Here is a 20,315-nt window from a genome sequence, read left to right as displayed (position 1 = left end):
TGGTGGTATATACATGTTATTAGTAATGGCTCAAGAGGAGGCTAAATTGCTTAATCATTGAAAGCTCTTGAAAAGACCAAAGGCTAAGTATATTGAGAAAGGAGAGACCAATACACGTCAATGAGTTGATGGCTTTAGAAGAAATTCCAATATACATGGCACCTGTCTAATAAATAAAAGCAAATTATACATTCTCCAAAGGGCTCTATGAGATTCTCAAGAAATGCATTACACATTTGAAATGAAAAATGATCATATCATACTGATACTAAGCTCTCCAACAAGATACCACCCGGTTTTCAATACATTAAACAACGTCATACTTCGTATCAAACAATTTGTATCTTATGATTGGTATTTTGCTTTATGCTTGGTTGCAAAAAGTTGCATGCCTAGCAGCACTAGTTCCCAGTGGAAGGTGAAGGGGCTGTTCATATGCCACTAAGTAAAACCAACTCTAGGAAGGGTTGGGAGGTTTGGAGCATTGTAATTTAAAGGAATGTGGTTGGAAAGGGCAATTGAGAAGCAAAACCAAGTGCTTCAAGAATAATCTCTCCAGTCTCCACCGAGAAACAATGTAGTACAAACCAAACACCTACGTTGCAGCTCAACCATGAGCTGGGATTGTGAAGATCACCTTCTATGAGGATCATTTTCTCCAGCTTTCCATGGCTTCATCATCGTATATATGGATGTGCACAAGGTATGCAATGCATAAAGACTACTTGATTCATGGGATGACTCATGCCAAGCCCAAGTTGAGATAGGAGATACTCTCAAAGGCTTAGGGGGGCAAGAGAGAGAATTCATATAGAGGGAGAAATCCAATCCCCCATGCCAGATTAAGGCACCTCCTCAGCCAAAGATGTTTAGGAGATTCATGAATCTGACCCCATGCAGCAGTGATTGATACACAAGACAATGCAATGAGATGATGTTGAAACACCAAGAAGACTCCCGTACAGCATCTCATTTCTGTGTACATTGTTGTGTGATTCGAGTTATTGGGCCAGTTTGCAATGGTCCAATGTGATGCTATTGACCCTAGGTAAAAAGTACCACACAACTGGAGGCAGTCGTACAACTGACAACATGAGATGAGATGAACTTGATAGGAACCAATCGCCCAACAAATTAGTGCCAAGCACTTAAGTAATTCCCAAAGACTGAGCCAGTCACTCATCCTCAGAATGATGCCCCAATAAACAAAAAGGAGCCATTGAATCCTCTCTTACTTGTTTGAATACTTTGCACAGGTGGAACATGCACATGCTCAAAGTAAACTGAGGCAGTGGCATGGTTGCTGGTGATATAAATTTGGTTGGGCTTTCCCATTTTATAGAGCTATGTATAAAATTGTGAAAGAAGTATGCTTGGAAGCCACTGCAAGCAATTGTGTCTTCCTCCCAATACTACCACAATGTGACACATATGCATTGCCTACTCTTGACTAACATATTTTCAGTTACCCATCAGCTATGCCATTCGAAGAGCAGAGAAAATTACAAGAAGCCACATGAGCCCTGTCTTGTCTAATGCATCCCTTGCATTGATAAGACTCTACAATAGGTCAAGGTGCCAAGGATGCAGCAGCTCTACATCCTTGGTCAGTGCTCACTCATGCATCCATCATATGGGCATCCAATATAATTTGAAGATGTGCTTATGACAAAGATTCTGTGCATTTATACTTGGAAATTCAAAGCCACATGCTGCAATTCTTCAATTTTTTTAGAAGCTTCAATGTGCCCTGCATTTCGTAAGCCATGGCAAATTTTTTGGTATGTCCAGTCATTAGGAGTACAACCAAGTTCAGGCATGTCATTAAAGCAGTTTAAAGCATCATCAAACCTGTCTGCTCTAATTAGTACTGCAAGCATGGCATTACAAACCACCACGTTCAAATAAGATTTGCATTTCTTCAAAGCCTTGAATGTCTCCCAAGCTTTTTCCACATGTCCTGACTTGCCATATCCATGAATTAAACCACTGAATGTGTATGTATCTGGCAAACAACCTCTGGACTCCATATCCTTAAGAAGTGAGTCCACATGTTCTATCATGCCAGCTTTTGCAAATGAATGAAGCAGAATATTGAATATGATTGTGTTTGGATAGCATCCAGCTCTCTCCATCTCCTTAAACAACAAGTATCCCTCCTCTAGCCTCCCAGTCCTGGTAAAGCCATCAATAAGTGAGCTGTAAGAAACAATGTTTGGGGAATGGCCAGCCTTCTTCATTTCCTCAAAATAAAGGAGTGCATCATCAACAGCTCCAGCTCTGCAAATCCAGTAATGAGAGACGTATAGGTAATAACATCTGCCATACCTGGCTTTTCTTTCACCTTTTCAAATAATGCCCTGGCTGCACCCAGTTTATTAGCCTTTCCCAAACTGCATGTGGCCAGATCGTCCCGAGTGCCATGAAGAGTGTATTATACATAATCAAATTGGGCCTTAAACCTGCAGCTCGCATGTCCTTCCACAACTCATATGCTTCATTCACCAGATTTGCCTGTCCCGGAACATTGATAAGTGTACTGTAAGTTACAACAGTTGCATCAATCCTCCTGTCCTTCATTTCATCATAAATCCTTAGAGCCTCCGTTAGATCACCACTTTTGCCTAAAGCATCAATAAGAGTATTGTAAGTTATGGCATCTGGTAGCACACCTCTGATCTGCATTTCTGTAAAGAGCTTCTGCACTTCCACTAATCGACCTTCCAGGGCAAAACCTTTTATCACAGAATTGAAGAGACTACCTCTTAATGCCCCCGACTTTGATATAAGCTCCTATAACAGTGCACAAGCTACATCAACTTCACCATTGTGAGACCAAGCAAAAATCAACTTTTTCAATATATTTGCATCTGGAACTCGACCCTTCCATTTGAGTTCACTGTAAAGTTCATATGCATCCTTTGCATGCCCTGCTTTGACAAAGCCTTCTATCAATTCTTTAAAAACAGACATGGCAGTGTAAAGACCATTTTTACTTGCCTCCTCAAGGAACTTGGCTGCCAGACCTATATGTCCTGCCTTACTAAGATTTGTCACTAATACATTATACATAGACTTCTTATAAATCCCACCATCCCTTGCATCTCTACAAAAACCTTGAATGCATCTTCCAACTGTCCTAGTCTAGCCAGTCCTCGGACAAATTCATAATGTGCATCCACAGAAACAAGCTTATCTCTCATCTTCATCTCTCTAAAAATTCTAAAAACTTCTTCTACTTTCCCTAACTTGCAGTTAGACAAGATGAGAAAGGTTTCATCGTTAATTTCTTCTGTCGCTGCATCAAGGCTTGTACTAGCAATGGGCAATCCTCCACTCTTGCCTTTGGAATCACCGGAACTGCCTGAAAACAATCCAAATGATTCATTTATGAGAAAGAAATAGCATGTTATGCTTAGGCATATATACTGTTCTAAATCAATCTATTGATCTCTAAATGACAGCCCACAACCATTCAGTATATCTTGGGAAAACTTTTTCCGCAAGCTTTTCCAAATTTCTTTCTACATAAGGCAAGTTTCTTTGACTCAATATGCAAATCTCACACTTAAATGTACACTAAATATGCCTTACGTGCATGATCACCATAATTTGCCCATTCCAACCATATTGATTCTATAAGGGAGATGTTCTTCGAGCACATTATAAATAAGAAACAAACCAAATGGGGCAATGTCCATCAAGTCCAGCAAATGTTAAAAAACCTTTACAAAGATAAGCATGATGCAAGGAGGCACATGTGCCCAAAGGATAAATGATTCCCACTCAATGCAAGATACAACTCGTATTCCTGTATACTTGCAAGCCAAATATGACTTCTTGTCCACCTTTCTTAGAAGTCTAGGCATGTGCACATAGGTCTCTTGTTAATATCAACCTCAAATGTTCAGCATGAGCAAAACCCAAATCCAAACTCTTCAAATAAATGTTAAGCTCCATGGGTTTGACAACAAATTCATACACCATCCACAACACTTTGCACATAGTTTCCAAGTTTGTCAATTCTTTGCCTTGCAAAGTGTTGGATGTTTGACCTATATGTGAGCCATCTCAAGATCCCTCTACATCACATTGCTCTAGAGGTTCTTCTTGTCCTTTATATATGTTCACCTTAAAATGTATGTTTTACTCAACACTTAGACCAGTAAGCCTAATTGAATTAGTTTCACAAGGCCAAACTCTTTGCCACTAGTTTCGTTGTAGGTGCAGTGAAACTCTGCCCATTGATATCTGCTTCCATATGCAAAGGCACACCAAAAGACTAAGAGCTAAGTCTTGGCATGATTAGCACCATCAAAGTCCCTTTGGACCAAAAGAAAATGTTGGCTAACCAACTAAAAAACCCGAAATCTGATGAGTATCTATCAAGGATTTCCAATAACCCTATCTGGCACAATGGCTCTTATGTGAAGCCAAGGGACCAAGGTTCACTTACAGTTCCAATGCACTATATTAGCCAGCTCATGTATGAGTGTGTGGGCTGGGAACATAGTCTATAGGCATTGATTTATTGGGGGCCTGTTTTTGGCCAATTGAGTGTTTTTATTGCTTATTTGCTGATCTGACCGACCAGCATGTTTTAGTATTATTTTATTTGGCTGGCTGACTTTCCCCATATTTAGGGTTATTTATAGCCGGGCTTCCTCCTCCTCCTCCATCCATTCACTTGTAGACTTCCAAAGCAGTTTCTATTGGATAGAGGGAATCATGATCTAGTTATAGTGCCCACACAGCCAGTGATTCACTGTTGTATGCAACTGTCTCATCTTTGGTGTGTGGATTCCATTTCCCAAGCGTGTCTCTGAGTTCTCCCTTTGCAGTGTTCTTTTGTTCTCTCTTTTCTCCTTTCTCGTGTTGTGCAGTTTATTACAGTAGTTTTCTACACTTCCATCACTGCACTCACTTCTAACATAGTATCAGATATCCGTGTTAGGTCTTATGGTGTTGTTCTCTGTTGTTGCCAGTTTGCCAACTTCTTCCACTACTGCTACTGATCTTCCCTGACTGTTGTGAACTATTTCCAACCTAGGCAACCCTTGTCTGCTGCTCTTTGGCCTATCGACTGCCCTAGACACCTGCATTTTGCTGCTGCAACTAGATTCCAAGCTGTATTGATGTAATAAAGCTAAATTCCACAGCAAGCTTTTAAACTGAGAATACAAGAAATAGACATAAAATGTCAAGTAGCCATAGCCAAGGTGGCTTGGCAAGAAATGATATTACCAATGTTGGTTGAGAATCAAATGATGAGAGGCTACAGCAAGGTATACACCCCAAGCTATGGTGGCCAAGAGTATTCACCCTCTTAGATAGTGGGAGGTTGAAACCTCAAACAAGTAATGTTCGTAAAATGGCAAAAAGATGCTACACATGTTACACCTCCACCTTTTATACTTACCCTAGACTAAAGCATTTATGCTAGGGATTTTTGCTTTATTACAAGCCATCCCGGCCTAAAAGAGCTTTGTCCTCAAAGCTGAAATTGGGACAATTGATGAAGAAAGATTACAAGAATAGCTTGTAAGTGATGAATCCATGCTGAATGAAACTCCAAGCTGAAGAAGATCTCATATATCAAGGAAGTATAGGTATGAAATTTGAATATACTGCTGGAAACTGTCCAAAACAGGCTGCTGCACAAGAATGGCCATAACTTGAAGAAGGAATGTCCAATCATCATGGATTAGCTATAGAAATATAGAGGACAATCCCTAATATCCAACCATGCCATAAAAATCCAAATTTAATGGACCATAGAGCAATTATTTTTATGACAGAAATTTAATACAGCAAGCTGTCCTATTCAGATATTACTCTGTTTCCTGCAAAAGCCATGGAAAAGAATCAAGGTATGATGATGGTTTCCAAGTAGACTCCTCCATGGGCAAACCTCTCCATTTAATAAGGTACTCCAGCAGTGAACGGTTCCTTAAAACCTTTTCTCTTTTTCCAATAACCTTGTTAGGCTCATAAATGATTAGACCATCTTCATCCATGGGATCATAGAATTCTTTGTTGGTGGCATGCTCTTCTTCATGAATCTCTTCAACCATTAGGTATGCATCAACATGCAGTAAATTTCCCTCTTGATCTTCTTTTTCTTCAACTTCCACTTCCTGAGTGATCACCATGTTGATTTTTGAGTTCTTAGCTTTACACTTCAGCTTATGATCTTGTGACCACTTCTCCCCACACTAGAAGCATAATCCTTTTCCATACATTTCCCGAAGTTTGTCGTGAGGAAGAAAGTTGCTGTTAGAAATGTTTTGGGGCAATTTAGGAGCATTTTCAGCTCTTGAAAAAGTACTTCTTGGCTCAGCCACATTTCTGAAAGTTTGCCCTTGTTTTGATACAAAATTTCCACTCTGTTTAGAGGCATAAACAGTGGGAAATGTTGGCACTTTGCTGTTATAACTGTTTGGACTGTTATAACCTCTGTTTTCTTGTCTAAAAGAGTCTCTTGATTGGCTAAAAACTTGTCCATACTTTGTAGGTTGATTGGAAACATTATTACCCATACTTCTTTGCTGAAAACTTCCTACATCCCTTTTGTACTTCAAAGAATATCTTTCAGTCAATTGTATGGCCTCATGTAATGTTTTTGGTTGTTGAGCTCCTACCTCCGATGATAGGACAGGGTCAAGACCAAAAATGTATTTATTCAGCTTAGCAAAATCTGAAATACCTTCAACATACATGGAAAGATTCAAGTAGGCATTGGAATAGTCTCTAACGGACATTCCCCTTTGAGCACACGCATACCAACTTCTTTGAAGCCTTTCTTTTTCCAAAGGAGACACAAAGACATCAATCATCGCTTGCTTGAACTTCTCCCAAGAGTCAAAACTTTGCCCAATCTTTTGCATGTAACGCCACCAAGTATGGGCATAACCTTCAAGATGAAGAGCCACGAAATAAATTTTGGCCTCTTCACTTCTAGGGTAAAGGGTAAAGTACAATTCAAGCTTATTGATCCACTCCTCCCATTCTGAAAGTGATACATTATTTCCTTTGAAATTGGTGATATTGATCTTCTCTTTATATTCTTTTTCATTGTAAGATGACTGCCCATGAGATTGTTGTCTCCGTGAATCTTTATTCCATGAATTTTGTTTAAAAGTAGGTGGTCCAAAACCATGAGATGAGGGTTGTCCATTTGAAATATGCTCTTGGTTTGGAATATTATGGGTTGATCTTCGCTCATCATGCCTTCCACCTTCATGAACTTGATTGTTGACTGCATTTCCTTTTTATGCATTTGAGGGCTGATGATAAAAATTCTTGTAGAAGGGGTCACATCCATGATAATCATTGTCCCATCGAGTGTTATCCTATTCCTCTTCATGTCTATGATTATCCTTTGGACTGCTAAACTAAGGCCTTGAGATATGAATACCATGAATTTGTGAAGGATGATGGTTGCCCCTAACTCTAGATGGCTCTCCCCTTTCAAAGGTGTGCATTATTGGCTAAGACTTTTCTTTGTTTGGATAGGAAGGATTACCAACAAAGGGAATCGCATGGGAGTCTTCAATATTTTGAGATTCACTTTGTGGTTTGCTTCCGATTTCCTTTATGGCTGAGATAAGCTCTTGAAATAAGAATTTATTGCTTTGCTGCAATTTAGAGATTCCTTGGTTTACCTGCCATCCCTTGCAACAAACCTTGATTCATATGCGTTAAACCTTCATTCAAAGCCTTCAAATCCTTAGAAAGGCCTTCATTGACATGTCCTAGTTCTTCTGACAGTAGGAGATAATCATTCCCTGCATGCTCTTCATGTATGTCTTGCTGTCCTTGATGCGTGCTATGAGCAATCCCAATGCTTATTTCTTCATCTACTTGATCAACATTATGGGCTTCAATTGTGTAATTTTGATCCTCTTGGAAATCTCTCACACCATCATTCAATGCCTCAGTAATAGGGTCTTTCTACTTATTCCTGGCCATTAGGAAACAATGTTGTAGTAGTAGACAGTTTGTCACTTAACCCCTTGTTTCTCTCTGAATATGGCACCAATCCCAATGTTTAATAGCTCTATGGAAAGCTTATTATATGGAAATATACCAAATTTAATAATATCTCAACTTGCAATAAGGTATATAGGTAGAATGAACTCAAATAATGTATTCCAAACAGCCTGTTTAGATGCAGTCCACTAGACCCCCTATCAGTAAATTGGCTATAACTTTTGATTCCGATGTCGGAATTACAAACTTTTTGATTCAAATAGGAGCTTAGGATCCCCTCTTTGAATCAAGCTATTAAGATTTCAAATCAGATCACCACAGAATTTTCTGTAATAGGAACTGTGTACCTGTCCAAAGAATTCCTACAACCTGTTAACACCTTGTGGAAACCCTGTTTGACCCTGTAGGAATACCCTGAGTGAAGGAAACCCTTGTAAACCACTGTAGCAACCAAGAGAGGGTTATGGGACACCTGTAGGGCTCAAGAACAACCTGTAGATGGGTATATACCTGCTGTTTTATCTGTCAAACACCTGTAGGTGTCCTGAAAACAAGAGATGCTCTGCCCCTCTTCCAATGGTTCACCAACCACTTATGGAACCCTGATTACTGCTTATCTATGCTGTACTTGTGTCATATTCTGATAATGGAAATACACTTGCACCTAAATTTGAAAATAGCATGGGCTCCGAGACAAGAGGGATGTGCAAAGTTACACCTCAAGCCGGGTTTTACACCCCTTCAAGGTCTTAATCGAGAAGGGAGGGTCACCTCTCTTTTGTCTTCCCGACTCGCCTTGCATCCACTTTTCCTCACGGGAACCAACATGGCAAGTACATTCTAATGGCTAATCAAACAAGGATGCTATGCATTGATTGAAAAAGCCTTTGAACTTTTAATGAAATACAAGTGGGTATTGGGAAATGGCTGAATTGAAAAGGCCATGGATAGGGCATTACTCTTTTGCAGTGACTCACTGCTTTTACAAAGTTTCCACTTACCATTTTCATCATTGTTTCAGTCCTATAGCATCAATGCTCAACCATCAAACAAAAATCCAAGTTAAGTAAGCAATGAGTAGCATTTATGCAATCAATTGAGCTTCAACATTTGAATGGGAAGAAAATGACTCATCAAGCAATCATAATCAGTCCTGGGCTGAATTCTACATGCCTTTAATAGGAATTAAGAGGTTCTACTACACTTAATCTCTCTTATAAACAATAGGATTGGTTCAACAATTGGATAAAAGAGAGATTAAGCTGAAAGTACTAGAATTACCTCTTTAATGCTGATGGAAAGTAGCGGATGAATCCAATCAATCAACCTTCAGCATAAGACCCCATCAATAGACCAAGATTTGAATCAATATCTTCAAGAAGGATTTGTCCGATATGATCGCTCCCAAGTAATCTTCAGCTTCCAATCAATAAGATTGCTCCAATGTCAATGATTTAACAGAAGTCTTCAATAGCTTGTTGGAGAAGATCCTTTGTGCTTTAATGAGTGTAAATTCCCATTAGATTCATGGATTCCATGAATTTTCAGACATGGCCATGTTCAAGAGACTGAAAATGCTTTCAAACTTGAAGAAATTCTTCAATGTAAGCCCAATCTTTGAGGAATACCTTCAATTGAACCTTCCCGGGGTTGTAATCAACAAAAGCCCCATGAATTGAAGCCTTATTGAAGCAAAATTTGATAAAGATTGATAGCTGCCCTGTTTTTTCCAATTTTGAGATGAAGAAATTGCTTCAATCTTGCTTCAATGTTATCAATGGATTAAAGCCACGTGCATAAGCATGCTCCAGGAGTGAATTGCCACCAAGGCTCCCTTCATTTGCTTCAAGAAATCAGAGATTCTCCGTTTTGCTATCCAAAACTGTCAATAATAGGATTCCATGGGAAAGAAGAAAGTCCATAATAGAGAGAAATCTTGCCAAATCTTGAAGGAGACCAATAATCAAGTGCTTAAGAGCATTATTCATGGTTAACTAGAGCACCATAGCTCATTTTATGGATGAAATATGTAGGAATATGCGGCAGGCGCAATTCACGTTGTTGCCTACTGCTGTGTTCCTAGTCCAGAATGAAGCATAGTGTGACATTCCACCATTCCCTGGAAAGCTTGAGAGATGGAGAACAAGGCTATGAAGTGCTTTGGCAAGATAGAGATCACGGGCAAGAGATTTGATCAGCCTTTGGCCATGGATTCTTAAGAGAAGCTTGAAAGGAAAGAAAAGAATTGTTCTTGAAAAAGTAACTTAAGTTTAAACTAAACTAAGTCATGTAACCCTCATTTTGTCCAACTCTCTTCATTTTTGAACCAAAATTGAGCCATGACCTACTAAAATTGACTGGAACCCGCCATTATCCACTGGTTCATGCCAAGAACCTCCATCTTAGTCACAGTTTGTGACAGATCTCCATGTTAAACCACAGTTATGGAAGAACTAACTCCCCTAACTGAATTTTAATTGCGGTTTTCACTTCTTAGTCACTGTAACTAGATCTAATACATAAAAATGACTTCTGACAGGATCTACTAATGCTCTAATACCAATGTAATAAAGCTAAATTCCACAGCAAGCTTTTAAACTGAGAATACAAGAAATAGACATAAAATATCAAGTAGCCATAGCCAAGGTGGCTTGGCAAGAAATGATATTACCAATGTTGGTTGAGAATCAAATGATGAGAGGTTGCAACAAGGTATGCACCCCAAGCTATGGTGGCCAAGAGTATTCACCCTCTTAGATGGTGGGAGGTTGAAACCTCAAACAAGTAATGTTAATAAAATGGCAAAAAGATGCTACACATGTTACACCTCCACCTTTTATACTTACCCTAGACTAAGGCATTTATGCTAGGCATTTATGCTTTATTATAGTTGACTGCATTTTATGCAGCTGCTACCTGGTTTTTGATTCCCAACATCTCCTTTTTCAGGTCTTGCATCACCTGTGGCTGTGGGCGACAGTATTTTCAAGCAGATTTTGCTACTTTTGGTTTTGTCTTCATTGATCTCAACTGATTTCACTTAGTTTATTCTAATTTTATCTCCTCTCATCAGCCGTTTTTTGTGATCAGCTGTCTATCAACTGCATGTGAACTTGTGCCAACTGCAGACTATGCTATATTCTGGCTGTACTCTCTCTCTCCTCTTCTTTTCTTAATCTTCTCCTCCTATCCTCTCCAAATGGCACCTCCATGTTGTTTTAGGAGCTATTGAGCGGCCCAACCTTCCACTCCTCTTCCAGCTAATTCCGATCCTAACAACCATAAGGAAGCAATGCTTACATGGGATTCCAATGATGCTAGTGTATCTTCTGCTCTTTTCCAATGCATTTCTAAAGAGATTCTACTGACGGACACCTGCAAAACAACTTTGGTGGTATGGGAGAAGCTTTAGATGTTGTACACGACTCCATCGACTATGCATACAATGACTCTCTATGGACAGCTCTAGCAGATGAAGTTTGAGCCTAAAGGTATTGTTCAATCTTTCTCGCTACAAAACAACTTTGTTGGTATGGGAGAAGATTTAGATGTTGTACATGGCTCCATCGACTATGCATACAATGACCCTTTATGGACAGCTCTAGCAATTGAAGTTTGAGCCTAAAGATATTGTTCAATCTTTCTTGCTTTGTCTTACACAAGTATGGAATAGACTTTAACACATGCAGCCTGTGCTTCCGAAGGCTCATCTTGTGGGCATTGTGCTCTATAAGCTCCCTCCAATGTTTACTAGAGTAGCCAATGCTTTGCCACCTGACTTATTGGGGTCTATCTTTGGTTGACTAAGTATTTCTATTGGTTATCTATTGATCCTGCAACCAAAATATTTTATTATTATTCTATTCAACAAGCTGACTTTTCCTAGATTTAAGCATATTTATAGGCCGATTCCCTCTTCATTCATTCACTTGCAAACTTTCGAAGTACATTCTATTGGAGAGAGGAAGTCAATACTAGTGCACACACAACTAGTGACTCATTGATGTACATAATTGTCTCGTGTATTGTATATGGATTCCATTTCTCGAGCATATCTTTCAGTTCTCCCTCTGCAATGTTCTTATGTTTTCTCTTTTCTATTCTCATGTTGTGCAACCTATTACATCAGTCTTCTAGGCTTCCATGCTTGCACTCGCTTCCGACATCCTGTACATGATTGATCTCCCAACACACCTCTAACTTTGCCACCATGTACATCTTTCTCTATGCCTTGGGTGTAAACATGGGAAAAAACGTGATAATGACAATTGTTTGAACTAACCAACTCGATCAATTTTTACCATGAAAATTAGGAGAGAGAGAGAGAGAGAAAGAGAGAATCAACACCACATTGAGAGAGGAACCAGCCCCTCCCCCTTTATAGGAATTTATTGAAACAAACCACACGCACAAAGTTGCCTGAACCATATACAAAAGGATTGATTTGCTGCAATTCTGAAAATTAGGGTTTTTAAAACCCTAAATCTTGCAAACTCTAGGCAGCAAGCTGATTTTCTTCTTTAGTGCTTAAATTGGATCAAGCTAAGTAGAAAGTGTTTCTAAGATCAGAGATAAATAGGAGAGTACAAAGCATGTGGCTGAAATTTCAACATGAGGGCTTATTCCAAAATGAAGAGAGAGACCTTCAATATATAGATGTGGGGCTTGGATGCTCAAAAGTGAAAAGTAAATGTTACAAATAACAGGTGTTTGCTGAAAATAACAAGTGTAGGGACACTTGTCTTTTCAAAATGGCACATGTCACTTTTCTAGAGAAAGAAGCTTCTAAACCTTCTACTCTAAGAATCTCTCAAATGGCTAAGAACTTGAGATAGCTACTGAAGACGAAATTGTTCCTTGTGAAATCGCAAAGCCTTTGACATGAACAAAATTTCCATTTCAGCAACTTCCAAAAATAGTAACCTCCTAAATTTTAAGAGTCACAAAATTTAGATTCTTAAGAGCTTCAAGGTTCACTAGTTCATGGTTTGTTTCTTTAATCATAAGCATCTAGTTTCACTTTCTGAAACCACTCATTCTACGTGTTTCTAGTCAATCTGACTATCTGAGTATAAAAGTCTTAGTCATTCTGAGCTTTCTGGTCAATCTGATCGCCTGACTAAACTTTTAATTTCTCTTGGGCATCTTGTTAATGACAACCCAAGTATAATCATAGGGTGTTCTCACCATTAATCACCCTTAAATAGAAAAATAAATATATTTAATCATATTTTAAAACACTCAAATAATAGAAATCGCCTTTCAAAGTACGTGAGTATCAAATTAATTTGAATCATTGAGCCAATATGTATTGATAGCAATTTATATACAAAAAGTTGGTTACATCTCTTGAAATCAGTCTTGTTCTCAAAACATTACTTCAAGTATTTCTGATCCTACAGTTTCTTCATAAGCAAGAAGTATTTTCGAATAGTCTTTAAAATACTCTTCTACAGTCCATTTAGAATCTAAATGAAAGCGATTTTTAAATTTCAAAAGGAATTTTCTAAAAGTGTTTCTTCCTCGTTTCCTAATTATATAAAAGACTATTTACACAGGTTGAAGTATCTCCTTCTGTTCATCTACTTCACGTGGATCCTCTATTACAAGTTTCAATGGTGGAGGCTCTTCATAAGGCTTCAAAAGATGGATATGAAAAGCATTGTGAATTCTCCAGTGCTTTGGAAGTTGTAACCTATAACAAACATCGTTAATCTTTTCAATGACTTGAAATAGCCCATAATTTCTTGTTGCAAGCTTAGTAACTTGGAATGAAAGCTTATTAGAGCTTCTTAGACGAGCTTTAACAAATTTCAACCACACCAAAACTCCCTTTTGTAAAATCAAGTGCCTTCGATACTTATTTGTTGCTTTCTTCTATTTTTCTTGAGGTCTTTGAATTACTCATCTAGCTTGGGCAAAAGTTGTATCCATATCATGTACAAACTCATCAACATGAAATTATCTTCTCCTTTGTTTCGAGAATAGGTAGTAAGAGTGGTTTTTTATATATAATTTGAAATGATACTTTACCTGTAGAAGTATAAATTGTGTTGTTATAGGCATATTCTACCAAAGGTAATTACTTTTCCCATTGTTGGTTGGCTTCATGGCAATAGCACTTCAGTATATCTAATATTGTGAGATTGGCTATCTCACTTTGGCCATCTATTTAAGAATGATAAAAAAAAGAAAAATTAATCTTTATACTCAAATTTTTAAAAAGAGCTCGTTAAAAGGGACTAGTGATTCGTGAATCTCTATCACCCACGATGGATTGTGGTAACCCATGCTACTTTAAGATTTGTTGAATACATATTCTAGCCATATATTGAGACTTGATAGTCTTCTTAACTAGAATGAAATGAGAGCTGAAATGAGAGCTGTCAATAATAGTCCATAAGTCATCATTGCCGTTTGCTAATTTTGGCAAGCCAAAAATAAAATCCATAGCAATACGTTTCCAAGGTTGGCTCCGAATTAGTAATGGTTGCAAAAACCGTATAAGCTTTTGGCGATTAAACTTAATTTTTTGGCACACAAGAAATTATTTGATAAATACATTTCAAGTGTCTTGATTGTGGCCAAAATACCATGATGAGCCATATAAGGAGCTGCATGATATTCTTCCATTACTTTAGGCCTATTTATTCTCCATCAAAAGAAATCTATCTTTAATAACATAAAAGTTTACCATTTTACCAAGTTGTAAACTCTCCCAAATGATTTTAAAATCTTCATCAGAAATATACATGCCTCTCATACTAGTGAAATCTGTATGCTAAATATGGACACTGCATGAATCCAAGGTCTTCTTGACAAATCATCAACTATCTTGTTTTGCTTCCCAAGAATATGTAGTATTTGAAAGTTAAATTGAGCTAAATAATTGGCCCATCGAATATACTTCTCAAAAATCTTTGGTTGGTTGAAAAAATATCTGGTCCATCTTGATGAGAAATTCTCCACCTAAAAAATAGTGTCTCCAATCTTTTAAAGCTTGAACGATGGCCATTAACTCCTTTTCATAGATAGTAGCTTTTTTTTTTACATTTTGTAACCTTTTGCTTGCATAGGCAACTGCATATCTTTCCTAGTTTAATATTGCACCAATGTAGTCTCCTAAAGCATCACATTTTGCAAAGAATGGTTTTGACACGTTAGATATAATCAAAACAAGTCCTTTGCTGATATAGAACTTTAGAGCCTCAAAAGCTTCCTTCTCTAGTTTGATTCACCGCAATACCACTGTTTTTTTTGGTTGAATCATGCAATGGTCCAACAACCACTGCAAACCATTTAATAAATCTCAAGTAATAAGAGCATAATCCCAAGAAACTTCGAACTTCATAAACATTAGTCAATTCTAGCCATTCTACAATAGCCTTGACTTTTTTTCAATTTTTTCTCGATCCATCTGAATCTCATCTTTGGATTCAATATGGCCTAAGTAGTGAATCTCTTTTGAAAAATTTTCACCCTTTTGCCATACATATACACCAAGATCCATCTTTCTTCTGCACTAAGAGGACTTCTCCAAGAGCTCATTCACTTGCTTCATAATCTCCTCTTGCTGAGTTGGATTCACACGATAGGGTGGCCTATTTGTGTTAGCAGTCATGTTTGCCATGCCTTGTCATCTCCTGCTTATGAGTCTCAATCTGAGTCAAACGAGGACATTAGGAGCTCTGACATGTCTGTCATGTGTTATGATGGGGGAGGCTAGTCACTCTTGACTGGCTGTCTTAGGATGCGTATTTCTTTTTGGCCTCTTTTAGTGGGCAGCCACTAGCCGCCCGGCCACTTTTTTGGTCACTGATGTGGGGCACCCATTTTAGGGCATTTTTAGGGTTTGCGCCCATTTTAGGGTTAGGGTTAGGGTTTGTCCTTTTGCCTATTTATAGGCAGCCCCCCTCCCCACTTGATCACTTGTCTTCTTGCAAATTCTGACACTCCTTCTCCCCCGTGGTGGTGCTGCCATCATCATCAGCCTGATTTGGTGCCCTCATTGACGCTGTGGACTGCGTGCAGGGACTGATCAGTCTCCTTCCGCCTTCCCGTTTGTATTCAGCATTCATTTCAATCAATGCAGATTTCTCTTCCTTATTTTCTAATTTCTCTCTCTCTCTCCCTCCGTGTTCGTATTCCCTCTTCCACAGCACACTCTCACATGGTATCAGAGCCGAAGGAGATTACACGGAGCTGAGATTTACGCGAGAGATCACCCAAATCTTTGCATTTGCTGCTGGCCTCATCCCCGACAGCCAGGATGGCCCTTCCAAGAGGTCACCATTCTTGCGTTTGCTACAGGCGCCCCTTCCAGAGGCTGCCACGTCATCACCAACCACTTCCTGCTTGCGTTTTCAGTCAGGGCGACCACTCCTCCAGCCTGCGCCTTGCTGTTTTGGCTGTTATTCCATCTCCAGGCAGCTCTTTTCCTGCTGGCGACCTATTCCCAGGCTGTGTTTTGGTTCTAGCGCTTCTGTCTTGGTGCTATTCATCAAACAACCTTGCGTTTTGCAGCTCCAGGTGTTTGTAGGTCTCCCCCGCCTGCGTTTTGCTGATTGGTGACCATACTGCTGGTCATTCTTCGGCATCGGCAAAGTTTTCTTTGGTGTTTGGTATTTTGCAGATTGGAAGATGTCTTCTCATCAGTTTACGAGCTTTGATGACTTAGATGACGAGCTTTTGTCTCAACACTCATTTGAACGGAGGCATGATTTCTATCACAAGGACCGTCGTCCGAAGTCTATTCCTCTTTCCCGTCCCCCTTCTATTCATGTATCTCGGCGAGCCCCTTCCAGTGGGCCGAAGATGCAGCCTTTGGTACCCCCTGTACAAGTATCCGTACTTCCTCAGCTGCCCAAAGAGAACCGGTTGGATGGCTCCAACTTTTCTCTATGGTCCTACAAGGTGGAGTGTATCTTGGACTCCTTCAATCTTTGGGAGCTTGTTTCTGTTCCTATTCCCTAGCCTAAGGTGGATCCCGTAGATGGGACATCTACGGATCGTGCAGCCTTATGGGACTTGATCAATTTTCGACACTACATTGAGAGCGGCACAGCCCCCTCCCCTCTTTTATAGAAATTTATTGAAACAAACAACGGACATTGAGTGTCTAAACCATATACAAAAGGGATGATTTGCTGCAATTCTAAAAATTAGGGTTTTTGAAACCCTAATTTCTGCAAACTCTAGGCAGCAAGCTAATTTTCTTCTTTATTGCTTGGATTAGATCAAGCTAAGTAGAAAGTGCTTCTAGGATCAGAGATAGATAGGAGAGTACAAAACATGTGGCTGAAATTTCAGCATGAGGACTTATTCCAAATGAATAGAGACACTTCCAATATATAGGTGTGGGGCTTGGATGCTCAAAAGTTAACAGTAGAAGTTACAAATGACAGGTGTTTACTGAAAATGACAAATATAGGGACACTTGTCTTTTCAAAATGACAAATGTCTTATTCTAGATACCACATGTCACTTTTCTAGAAAAAAAAGCTTCTAAACCTTCTACTCTAAAAATCTCCCAAATGGCTAAAAATTCGAGATAGCTGCTGAAGACAAATTTATTCCTTTGAAATCCTAAAGCCTTTGACGTGAATAAAATTTCCATTTGAGCAACTTTCAAAAATAGTAACCTTTTAAATTTTAGGAGTCACCAAATTTAAATTCTGGAGAGATTTATTATATAGGTTCATCAATTCATGGTTTGTTCTTTGATCATGAGCATCTAGTTTGACTTTCTAAAACCACTCATTATACGTGTTTCTAGTCAATTTGATTATTTGAGTATAAAAGGCTTAGTCATTCTAAGCTTTTTGGTCAATCTGACCACCCGACTAAACTTTTAATTTCTCTTGGGCATCTCATTAATGATGACCCAAGTATAATTATAGAGTATTCTCACCAATGACCACCCTTAAATAGAAAAATGAACATTTAATCATATTTTAAAACACTCCTATAATAGAAATCGCCTTTCAAAGTACATAAGCATCAAATTAATTTTAAAATTTGAGCCAATATGTCTTGATAGCAATTTAAATATAAAAATTTTGTTGCATCGGGACAAATCTAATTATTCTAGTATCTATACTAAGTGGTTGTATAGTAGAGCAATAATCAAAAACTAACAAGCAATCGGCCAATAAGTGGCCAAAAAATGTGAGCAAGCTCAATTGACCACCATCAAAGGGTTTTTCTCCTAAGAGAGAGAATAGAGTAAACAATCAAAAAGAAACCATCTTGACATGCAAGGCCTAGGGATCACATCCTTTAAAAACCACCTAATCGACACACATTTCATCGCTTGAAAGCAATGTCATCCCACCTTGAATACCAAAATAGTAATCTCCTGATTAGTTGTAGACTCCCTTTAGCCTAGCCACATGCACTTTATGCTATTGTAGTTGCTGCAATCTACATGCTAAGGCCCTCTTATGCACACCGTGATGTGATTGCCACTCTTGGACTCTTGGCCCATAGGCCGACACATCCATTGACAATGATGATGTGCCCCAGTGGTATGGGATGCGAACTCTTCGGATGTGGTCATGACCCACTATACTAGTAGCTCCCAAGCTTATGGGTAAGCTTGTCTGGCTCTATGACTGCGAGCTGAGTCTAATGGCCATTCCTTTTACGTTCTTACTCATTGGTACAACTAGTGTCGTGTCTCATGAGCAAGTTGGATCTTAGGAAATGTTTCACTACACCGCCTTACAATAGATCATTTAGCATGTCAACAATGACAAATAGCCCAAGAGATCTCACTTCAAGATAATGGAGAAGGAAACCCCCAAGCCCACAAAGAAGATGAGTGAGAGAGAGCCGCAGAGAAAATGTTCTACTAGGCACACAAGAAGATAGCAACAAAGATAGGGAGATTCACTTGGCGATCGATAGAAATAAAAGCGTCGAGCTAAATTAAAGGCAGTCAAAGAGACAACAGAGACATCAAGCCTACCACATTCCACCAATGACAAAGATAGTTGCACCTTCACCATTGCTCCCCTCCCTCCCCTTCACCCCAAAAAATAAGCCACAAGTGCAAACACAATTAAAAGCCACCTACTACAAAGATAGATGCATATGTACCTCTATCCTCCCCCAACTACCAACGGCCAACCCTACAAGTTAACTTGGCAAGTTCTTAGCACTCGACAAAGGGGGCTCCCCCCTTGAGAGAGATCAATAATTGGAGCATGTGGTTATAGAGTTTGTGCCCCAACCACCTAACAAAGCATAAGGATACTCCCCTTCTGCAAAAGAGAGGAAAAGCCAAAAGGATATGACTTTATATGATTTCCTTTAAGGATTTTCTCACTCTCCACGACAATAAAGATTGCAAAGAGGAGGCAAGATGCCCTTGACTCACAACATAGTTTGAGTAATTTGCAAGCTCTCTTTAATTATCTAGAAGAAACAAGACAACTTGGGTTGGGATATTCTCCAAGAGTCACATATATTATGTAGATTATTGGGCTTATAACATAGCGAGCCTAGTTGGCATCATTCCTAGGAAAGAAAATCAAATCAATGCATAACTATCATGTGCGAGCTTCCTTCTCAACTCATGTATAAAATAACAAATTGTATAGAGATTTTGTCCATACTACAGATCTTAGACAATCAAGAAAGGAGGTTAGAGACATAGAACAATAGACGAATCATTTGTCCAAGGCCCTTTCGAAGTTTCACAAGAGGCCATAGATTATTTTACCCTATTAGACTTCACGATCAATTCTCTAAAGACAAAAAGGAGACCATTTGGCAAAGCATTGATGCCAAGAGGCGTATTCCACGGTGGATTCCGTGAGGTTTTGTGGTGGATTCCGTAAAATTTTATTATCGGGGCTCATACACAAAGTGGATTCTTTGTGCTACAAGTCGATGGGGACGCCTATCCTTTTCGGGCGTTTTGTTAATTTTATGTGTACATGGGTGATTCCATAGTGAGTGATTCCGCAAAATACATATTTAAATTAATAAACGTTTATGAGTTTAGAGTGTGCACTCGTGATAAATTAAGGTTAGGATTGATTTCTAACTAATTTATTTATGTAGCTGAAGACTGCTAGGTATTCACTTTTGTCGGTTTAATTGTATTATTTTTCTAACAATTATGAATGCTTCAGTTGATGTGTAGAGCAAGCAGCGGTGGCAGTGTAAAGCATTGGAGGATAGCGTGTATTCAAGTTATCGTCAATATTTTTTATCGGCGCGTATCTTAGGCATTGCGCCTATATTTTGTCGCGCTTATTTATTAAAGCGCTTAATATTTATTTATTATTTTTGTATGCACATGGGCGCATGATTTA

At 38.9% G+C, this 20,315-nt stretch overlaps 1 pseudogene across 1 annotated transcript in view; it reads right to left on the bottom strand.

The window, feature by feature from the left end:
- Window positions 1-295: 295 nt before the first annotated feature.
- Window positions 296-20,315, bottom strand: part of LOC148018948 (uncharacterized) — an 88,249-nt pseudogene continuing 68,229 nt past the window's right edge. The window contains exon 3 of the transcript XR_015695069.1: window positions 296-3,364. The product of XR_015695069.1 is annotated as an uncharacterized LOC148018948 (transcript). The remainder of the gene's footprint in view (window positions 3,365-20,315) is intronic.

Source organism: Lygodium microphyllum, chromosome 20, assembly GCF_053477565.2.
Source record: "Lygodium microphyllum isolate KBCC chromosome 20, Lygodium_microphyllum_v1.1.10, whole genome shotgun sequence".
Classification (NCBI taxonomy): Eukaryota; Viridiplantae; Streptophyta; class Polypodiopsida; order Schizaeales; family Lygodiaceae; genus Lygodium; species Lygodium microphyllum.
Note: the sequence above shows the minus strand (reverse complement) of the source record. Positions and strands in the feature narration are given on the sequence as shown.